The sequence below is a fragment of the Gossypium arboreum genome, chromosome 13 (assembly GCF_025698485.1).
Source record: "Gossypium arboreum isolate Shixiya-1 chromosome 13, ASM2569848v2, whole genome shotgun sequence".
In the NCBI taxonomy this organism is placed as follows: Eukaryota; Viridiplantae; Streptophyta; class Magnoliopsida; order Malvales; family Malvaceae; genus Gossypium; species Gossypium arboreum.
The window spans coordinates 92,886,174-92,895,031 of record NC_069082.1 but is presented as its reverse complement, the minus strand read 5'-3'; the positions used below and the strand labels follow the sequence as shown (position 1 = coordinate 92,895,031).

Below are 8,858 nucleotides of genomic sequence, written 5' to 3'. Positions count from 1 at the left end.
ATGATGATTGGGAGCAATGGAAACGAAGAAGGACGTGATTTGGCGTTCACGGTAGGTTGGGCCTCGAGGGTTGAATTAGGGCCCAATAGGCTTTCGGGCCCATTTGGGTAAATTTGGTAGAAAATGGGAAATCTGTTAAATTGCATGTTAAGACTGTTAAATACTGTTATAGATATAGGCTAAATGGGCCTAGATGACAAAATGAGCTGAGTAGGGCCCATCAGGGGTTTTTTGGCCCAATAACTCGTTTTCGCTAAAAGTGGGCCAGAATCACTTGTATGCACCCATGAATTGTTTGTAATCGTTAATGAACATGGAAACCCTAATTTTTGGTAAAATTACAAGATTACCCTTATAATATGAAAATGACCGCTTTGCCCTAGGTAAAAATAACCATTATACCCCTAGGGTTTATATATGAACTTAATGCATGGGATTTTGATAAACATGATATGTATGATATGCACATGACATGTATGATATGCACATGATATGTATGATATGCACACGAGATGTTCATAAATGCATTGGGTTGGGTTTTATATGAATGGAGGAAGTGAAAAAGGGCTTATGCCCCGATTATTAAAGGGCTTATGCCCCGCTTATCAAAAAGGCTTATGCCCCAGTTATCAAAAGGGCTTACGCCCGATTATTAAAGGGCTTATGCCCCGATTATAAAAAGGGCTTTTGCCCGATTATTAAAAGAGGCTAGGCCTCGGTTATATCATAAAGCGACTATCTTTGCCAAAGGAGAGTTATAGCGGGGTGGGTCGAGTAAATCCCACATGGTGTGTTGGTTGGTACGGTGGAGAGTAGCGGATGGTGGGTTGAGTAGTCTCCCAAATGGGTTGCATTCTTTCATTGACATTATATGTGATATTGAAATGGGCCTATGGGCCATACCTTTTACTGAGAAAGGCTTCGCCCAAGAATATGAAATTTGAAAAGGCTTCGCCGGTGTTATGAAATATGAAATATGAAAAGGGCTATGGCCCAAGACATGTTTGAGATTGGATTTGGGCTTAGACCCAATAGGTGTTATTGTTTTGGGCTCTGAAAGGGGCTTGTTGCACATGAGTTTCCAAACTCACCCCTTTCCTTAACCTTGCAGTGAGCCTTGATGTGGGGACTTGGGCGGAGGGATTCAGAGTGGCCACGGTGATTGTCTTTGGACTTTTAAATAAGCGTAGGTTTTCTTTAAATTTCCTTTAAATATTATTTATTTTTGGGTTGTAATAAGGCCATTTTAACTTTCCTTTTATTTCTTTTCGGGGTTATTTTATTTTTAATAACTTCAAACCTGGTTGATAATTGTTCAAATGGGCTAGACTTAAGATGTGTTTTCAAAGCGACACTTGTTTTCAAAATATCTCAACACCACGATTAATCGATTTATCAAAGACGTCCACTTAAACAAATTTAAACTCGATATAACAAAGTGTGGCTATGGTTGTGGGCATGTCTAGGATTGGATCCAATCAAAGAGCTTGGTACTTAAGGAGCCTTCATGGCTCACCTCCTCTGTCTCGGATACCTACCTGGTGCTCAGCTTCCATACACTTTGTTAACTCAACAAAATATATGGTTTTAAAACACTAAAACGGAACGTGGGTTTTCAACTCCAATGTGGCACGTCCGATTCGGCCATAACGTCTGGCCGGGTTTGGGGTGTTACATTTAGTGGTATCGAGCTAAGTTGCAACAACTCTACGTGGATCGGTCCAAAATTTTTCAAAATTTAGGCCTAAGAAGGGTATTTTTGGAAATGGTTTTGAAAAGTTCATTTTAAAGATGTTTTATGAGTATATATGTTAAAATGGTCCAAGTTTTTCTGTTTTAAATCAAGAGTTTCAAAATAAAGGGTGTTTTCAAATCAAAGTTTTTAAATTTCTATTTTCGGTGATCAAAAATATGGTTTTCGAGTTTTAAATGGATTGAGAAAGAAGTGGCGATTGAATCCCTGTACCAAGTCTGTAAGTATTTCATTCCTCATATTACATCGTATTAAGATATTCTTGTAGATAGAATCGAGACCATATCATGACATTATGACTAGGGCAACCCTAAAACTCTAGAATACCAAGGCTGTAGCTAGGCTATGATTCGTGAAAATAGAAACTTTAAAATACTATCTCGCATAAGACATATGAAAAAATAGTAAAATTTTGAGATCTTTGTAGTTAATTGATATGTGTACTGGTAATGTAGAGTATTGATATGGATTCGAGGGTAAGCAAAGTCGCCAACTTGGTTGCAGTAACTTCGGAGCTTGGTCTTTGAGGCATCGCCGAGTTAGTAAGGAAACCGGTAGAGGAAGTATTGGATACCAAAATTAAGGAAATTAGGGAAACGCTTCAAGTAGGGTGCATGGGGTGTAAGAAAAAGGAAGGATTCTAGTTCTCAGAAAACCAAGCCTCGTTCTGTGAAACATGTTAAGGCACGACCAAACTATCCAATCTGCAAAGACTGCAACGGACGTCATCCGGGTGAATGCCATAAGAAGATAGGAGCATGTCTTAGATGTGGGTCCAAGGAGCATCGAGCTCGGGATCGCCAAGTTTATTTTATTTAAATGTGTTACGAATTGTATGCGTGCTTGATAAATGTTTCTTTACTTTGGTAATTAGATGTTTTGGGTCGTACTAAGAATTATTTTTAATTAGAGTGCGTAGCGGAAGCATAGAGGTTTGACTTGAGTAATACGGTTAGTTGATAGTTGGAAATTTCGAGGACGAAATTTCTTTAAGGGGAGTAGAATTGTAACACCCAATTTGGGCCTAGAAGTATTGGGCCTTGAGTGGGGGTTCGTAAGGAGGTTGTATATAGGTATTTAATTGTGCAATGAAATGAAACAATTAAATGTTTGCTATTAGTGGTTAATGGCTTTGAGAAGTGTTGGAGAAATCTTGGGTTCAAACTTGGGCTTTAGCAAAAATTTTGGTATTAAGTGAAAAAAACCGGATGCTTGGATGAGGGTTTTAAATTATTGTGTTAAATAAATGACACAAAAAGCCTTGTGGCTTAGTGGCAAGTAGCGTGTGGAGCATTTAAGGGGAGGCATAGGTTGAATCCCATGGCAAGCAAAGAGCATTTATTTTGCTAACAGGTGGCAAGAGTTGGTGTTGAATTTAAACTCTAATGTTGGAGGGATCCCACATCGAAGCTAATATAAGAGTGGTTGTGAAGTCGGCTTTAAATAGAGGAACCATGAAGAGAGTAAATGTACCTTTCTTGGTGATCCCTTTCATTTGTATGGCGTGTTCGTTTGGGTTGGGCGTCATTAAGAGTGCTCGGAGCGTGGATTAACTCCAGTCTCCTATCGTGTGTATTTCTTACTACTCTAGTCTGAGGATGGCTACTTGGCCGCGATAATGAAAGGGCTATGGGCCCAATGGGCTCTGGGCCCAATTGGATAAGTTGTTTGATTGTGTAGTAAATATTGGATTAGGCTAGGTGAATCGCATATCTGTGGCTAGGTTTGGGCTAAAAGGGCCACACGAGCGTGTAGGCCCATTTGGGCCGATTATGGGCTTTAGAGCCATTAGTATTGTTATCCATGTTTAGAATACTTTAGTTTACTAAAATTACCGAAATACCCTTAGTTTGTAAAAATACTGAAATACCCTCGATTTGTAAAATTATTGAAATACCTTGGACTTGTAAAATTACCAAAGTACCCCCGATTTACAGAATTATCGTTTTACCCCCGATTTACATAATTACCGCTTTTACCTCGATTTACAAAATTACCGTTTTACCTCGATTTCTGTAATTCTTGTTTTACCTCGATTTATAAAATTACTATTTTACCCTTGATTTATTTAAATTACTATTTTACCTCGATTTACAAAATTACGTAAATACCCTCAATTTGTAAAATTACCAAAATACCCCTAGTTTGTAAAATTACCAAAATACCACTAGTTTGTGAAATTACCGAAATACCCTCAATTTGTAAAATTACCAAAATACCCCTGATTTACAAAGTTACAGAAATACCCTTGACTTTCTAAAAATTATAGAAATACCATTGGTTTACAAAATTACTGAAATACCCTTGGTTTGTAGATTTACCAAAACACCCTTGTAGGATGAAATGACTAAAATACCCCTATTAGGTAAAAAGACCGTAAAGCCCCTGTAGGGTAAAGTGACCGTAAAGCCCCTGTAAGGTAAAGTGACCGTAATACCCCTGTATGGTAAAATGACGAATATGCCCTTATGTTTCGTATGACTGATGTGCTTAGGATTTACATATATTGATATTGGATTAGTTAAGTTTGAGATGTGGTGGTTATCGTAGGCGATTGATTTTGGAAACGTTTCAACTTCAACCCATAACAGTGTGTACTAACCCTCTAAATAGCTTAGATTAATATTTTTGAAAAGCCAAAGCTTCATATTTTAGTGATTCGGGAATTAATATTTAGATCTATTTTCTACGCACGTTTAAGTTGGATTCACAATGGATATGGGGTAGGAAGGTATTTGGAACGTTCTTCAATGAGTAGATCTCTTGGTAAGTATTTGAACCTTCTTTCCATTTGTATCTTGTGGTTTAAGAAAAGCTGAAAAGCCCTCTGTCGACTAAGGCTAAAAGGGTTTTTGGTGTTATTTGGTTTGTTGGTGCTAGTGAGGATTAAAGGCTACCGATCGAGGACTGTGTGAAAAGCTTTGATCATCGGAGTGACTAAATCTAGTCATCAACTTCGGCAAAGGTATGAACCCAAGGGCCATTGTGGATGGTGGCCGAATGTGTAAGTGATGATAATAGGTAGTTTTCGATTTGGTTTAATATTAACATGGTCTAATCTATAAGTGGTTGATTATAGGAGAAATCGCATAGGAGATCTCGTCAAGGAATATCGCAAATCAGGTGTGTAACGAACCCTTTTTCATAGCTTAAAGTGATAAATGCCGAAAAGCCGAAATGCCGAAATTCTAGCATTTCGAGGACTTGTGAGCAAGCGAATGCTCACTAGTTAGTTAGAATCGATGAGATGATGATTGGGAGCAATGGAAACAGTAAGGACGTGATTTCGGCGTTCACAGGTAGGTTGGGCCTCGAGGGGCTGAATTAGGGCCCAATAGGCTTTCGGGCCCATTTGGGTAAATTTGGTAGAAAATGGGAAATCTGTTAAATTGCATGTTAAGACTGTTAAATACTGTTATAGATATAGGCTAAATGGGCCTAGATGACAAAATGAGCTGAGTAGGGCCCATCGGGTTTTTGGCCCAATAACTCGTTTTGCTAAAAGTGGGCCGAATCACTTGTATGCACCCATGAATTGTTTGTAATCAGTTAATGAACATGGAAACCCTAATTTTGGTAAAATTACAAGATTACCCTTATAATATGAAAATGACCGTTTTGCCCCTAGGTAAAATAACCATTATACCCCTAGGGTTTATATATGAACTTAATGCATGGGATTTTGATAAACATGATATGTATGATATGCACATGACATGTATGATATGCACATGATATGTATGATATGCACACGAGATGTTCATAAATGCATTGGGTTGGGTTTTATATGAATGGAGGAAGTGAAAAGGGCTTATGCCCGATTATTAAAGGGCTTATGCCCCGATTATCAAAAAGGCTTATGCCCCAGTTATCAAAAGGGCTTACGCCCCAGTTATTAAAGGGCTTATGCCCCAGTTATAAAAAGGGCTTTTGCCCCAGTTATTAAAAGAGGCTAGGCCTCCAGTTATATCATAAAGCAGCTATGCTGCCAGTGGAGAGTTATAGCGGGGTGGGTCGAGTAAATCCCCACATGGTGTGTTGGTTGGTACGGGTGGAGAGTAGCGGATGGTGGGTTGAGTAGTCTCCCCAAATGGGTTGCATTCTTTCATTGACATTATATGTGATATTGAAATGGGCCTATGGGCCATCTACATTTCTGATAAAGGCTTCGCCCAAGAATATGAAATTTGAAAAGGCTTCGGCCCAGTGTTATGAAATATGAAATATGAAAAGGGCTATGGCCCAGTACATGTTTGAGATTGGATTTGGGCTTAGACCCAATAGGTTGTTATTGTTTTGGGCTCTGAAAGGGGCTTGTTTCACACTGAGTTTCCAAACTCACCCCCTTTCCTTAACCTTGCAGGTGAGCCTTGATGTGGGGACTTGGGCCGGAGGGGATTCAGAGTGGCCACGGTGATTGTCTTTGGACTTTTAAATAAGCGTAGGTTTTCTTTAAATTTCCTTTAAATATTATTTATTTTTGGGTTGTAATAAGGCCATTTTAACTTTCCTTTTATTTCTTTTCGGGGTTATTTTATTTTTAATAACTTCAAACCTGGTTGATAATTGTTCAAATGGGCTAGACTTAGGACGTGTTTTCAAAGCGACACTTGTTTTCAAAATATCTCAACACCACGATTAATCGATTTATCAAAGACGTCCACTTAAACAAATTTAAACTCGATATAACAAAGTGTGGCTATGGTTGTGGGCATGTCTAGGATTGGATCCAATCAAAGAGCCTGGTACTTAAGCAGCCTTCATGGCTCACCTCCTCTGTCTCGGATACCTACCTGGTGCCCAGCTTCCATACACTTTGTTAACTCAACAAAATATATGGTTTTAAAACACTAAAACGGAACGTGGGTTTTCAACTCCAATGTGGCACGTCAGATTCGGCCATAACGTCTGGGCCGGGTTTGGGGTGTTACAGGAACGGTGGTTTTGGGGCAACAAATCCAAAGTCAAAATATTTATTTTCTTATTTTATTAAATTTTACAGCATGATAGAATTATTGTGTGAAAGTTTAGTAAAGAAATTTTACTATTTGAATGGCTAATTCGGTAAAAAGGACTAAATCACGTAAAGTGTAAAAATTGAGTTCCAATAGTTAAAAGTATTGGATAGCTATGAAATTAAATTGTGAGAGTCCTTATGTTGAAATTAGACCATGAATAAGGTTAGTGGACATTTATATCCATGATTTATGTGTTATATGAAGATTTTCTTAAAGGTTAGTTTGGTAATTATATGGTAATTTAAGTTAAATAAAATAAAAACAAATTAAGGCTTCATATTCATTTTTGTTAGCCGAAACTTCAAGGAAGAAGAAACCATAGAAATTGTTTTAGGGTTCGGTCACTTGAAAGTTAAATTGGTAAGTCATTTTGACTCGATTTTTAATGATTTTTACGTTTTTGAGATCGTTGCTTCATATTCTAGCTAGCCCGTACCTTAGATTTTGAAATTGTTAAAGATTTATCATGTTTCCATTGTTGAATGCTTGAGTAACTTGATGGTTCATGATGGATTTTAGATAATTGTTGATAGTTAAACTAGTTTTGTAAAGTTATTTTTTACAAAAATGTCAAAAAGGGATTAAATTGAGAAAATGTGAAATGTGGTGGCTAAAAGTGTGAATAAATTGAAAATATGGGCTGCTAGTAACATGTATTAAATTTGACTAAGCATGGGTTTGTACAAAATTGCATGAATTAGCTATTTTATGTGAAAAGGACTAAATTATAAATATGTGAAAGTTTAAGGGCAAATGTGTAAATTTGCCAAAATATGAATTATGGGTGTAACACCCCTAACACGTATCTATCGCTGAAATAGGGTTACGAGGCATACCAGACATAGCACAGTTCAGAATAGACATTTACTACATTTCTTGCTTCGTAATTTAAACTCATCAGAACACTTATCTTATTCAATTTCGAACTTAAAACTACTATATTACTATCATTGGCATATTTAAAAATTTATTCAAGTATATATATAAATCATTACACAACATATACTAGACATATAGCAACTATTTTTCATAAGCTAAATATCAAACATAACATTTCATAATCTAAGCATGTTCACATATTAAAACCAATTAACATCCACACAAAAATGCAACCTTGATTATTATACATTATGGTCGAATATATTCTTGTTTATTAGCAAACATAGTGCGCATTTATATCCAAACAATATGAACCATAGCACAACTTAAGTATCACTCACTTATGTGGCATTGGTTGCATTTAAACTAACATAATTTAAGACTAAACATACTTCTTTCCTAATCACAGAACCATACGCATAAGACCTTGTTATCTTAAGCCATTTTAAACATAAATAACAACTAAGAGTATGCATAATTCATATGCTAATTTTATCTGCTTTAATTCATGCAAAAATTTTATTCACACAATCAAACTAAATTATTTCATATTCGGTCATTCTATATAACATTCAATACATAATATATTTATATAAATATGCTATAAACCAAATCTCAGGCTTATCAGTATAGTTCAAATGCCTTAACCATATATACATATACACTTACATTATTATTTCTAAACCAAATTACCCATTTAAGCATGCCATTTCAAGTCAACACAAAAACCACATTTCTTAATCCAATTTTCATAGCCTAACATAGTTCACATATGTCCAACACCACAAATCCAACGTTAACATATAACTAAACACTTGAAGACAAGATTTAAACACCATAGCCAAATTATAAATAACTTTAAAACATCTCCTATATATTTCATTTCATAACCGAATACATAAATACCTTATAAGCAATGTTCAAACCAATTCATGTTACAAATTATGCATCTCAATAATAAGTCATTAACTATTCATAACCTAAATATATTCATCAACCACATATATCAAATTTACCAAATGAATAAACATGAGCTTTACATAACATTACTTTAAACCTTAAGCATATTCCAAACACATCACACACATATAGCATACAAATTACTCATCTAATATATCAAACCACAATTTCAATTCATACCAAGCACTTCACACATATATATATCATAACCGAAATCACCTAAGCTTAGACATCATTTCTTTCCATTT

At 36.1% G+C, this 8,858-nt stretch overlaps 1 long non-coding RNA gene across 1 annotated transcript; it reads left to right on the top strand.

Annotated features, from left to right (window-relative positions):
- The first annotated feature begins 4,673 nt into the window (after window positions 1–4,673).
- On the top strand, window positions 4,674–6,356 carry LOC128286592 (uncharacterized). The gene is made up of 3 exons (XR_008277204.1): window positions 4,674–4,718; window positions 4,833–4,876; window positions 6,117–6,356. It is a non-coding gene; the product is annotated as an uncharacterized LOC128286592 (long non-coding RNA).
- Window positions 6,357–8,858: the final 2,502 nt, after the last annotated feature.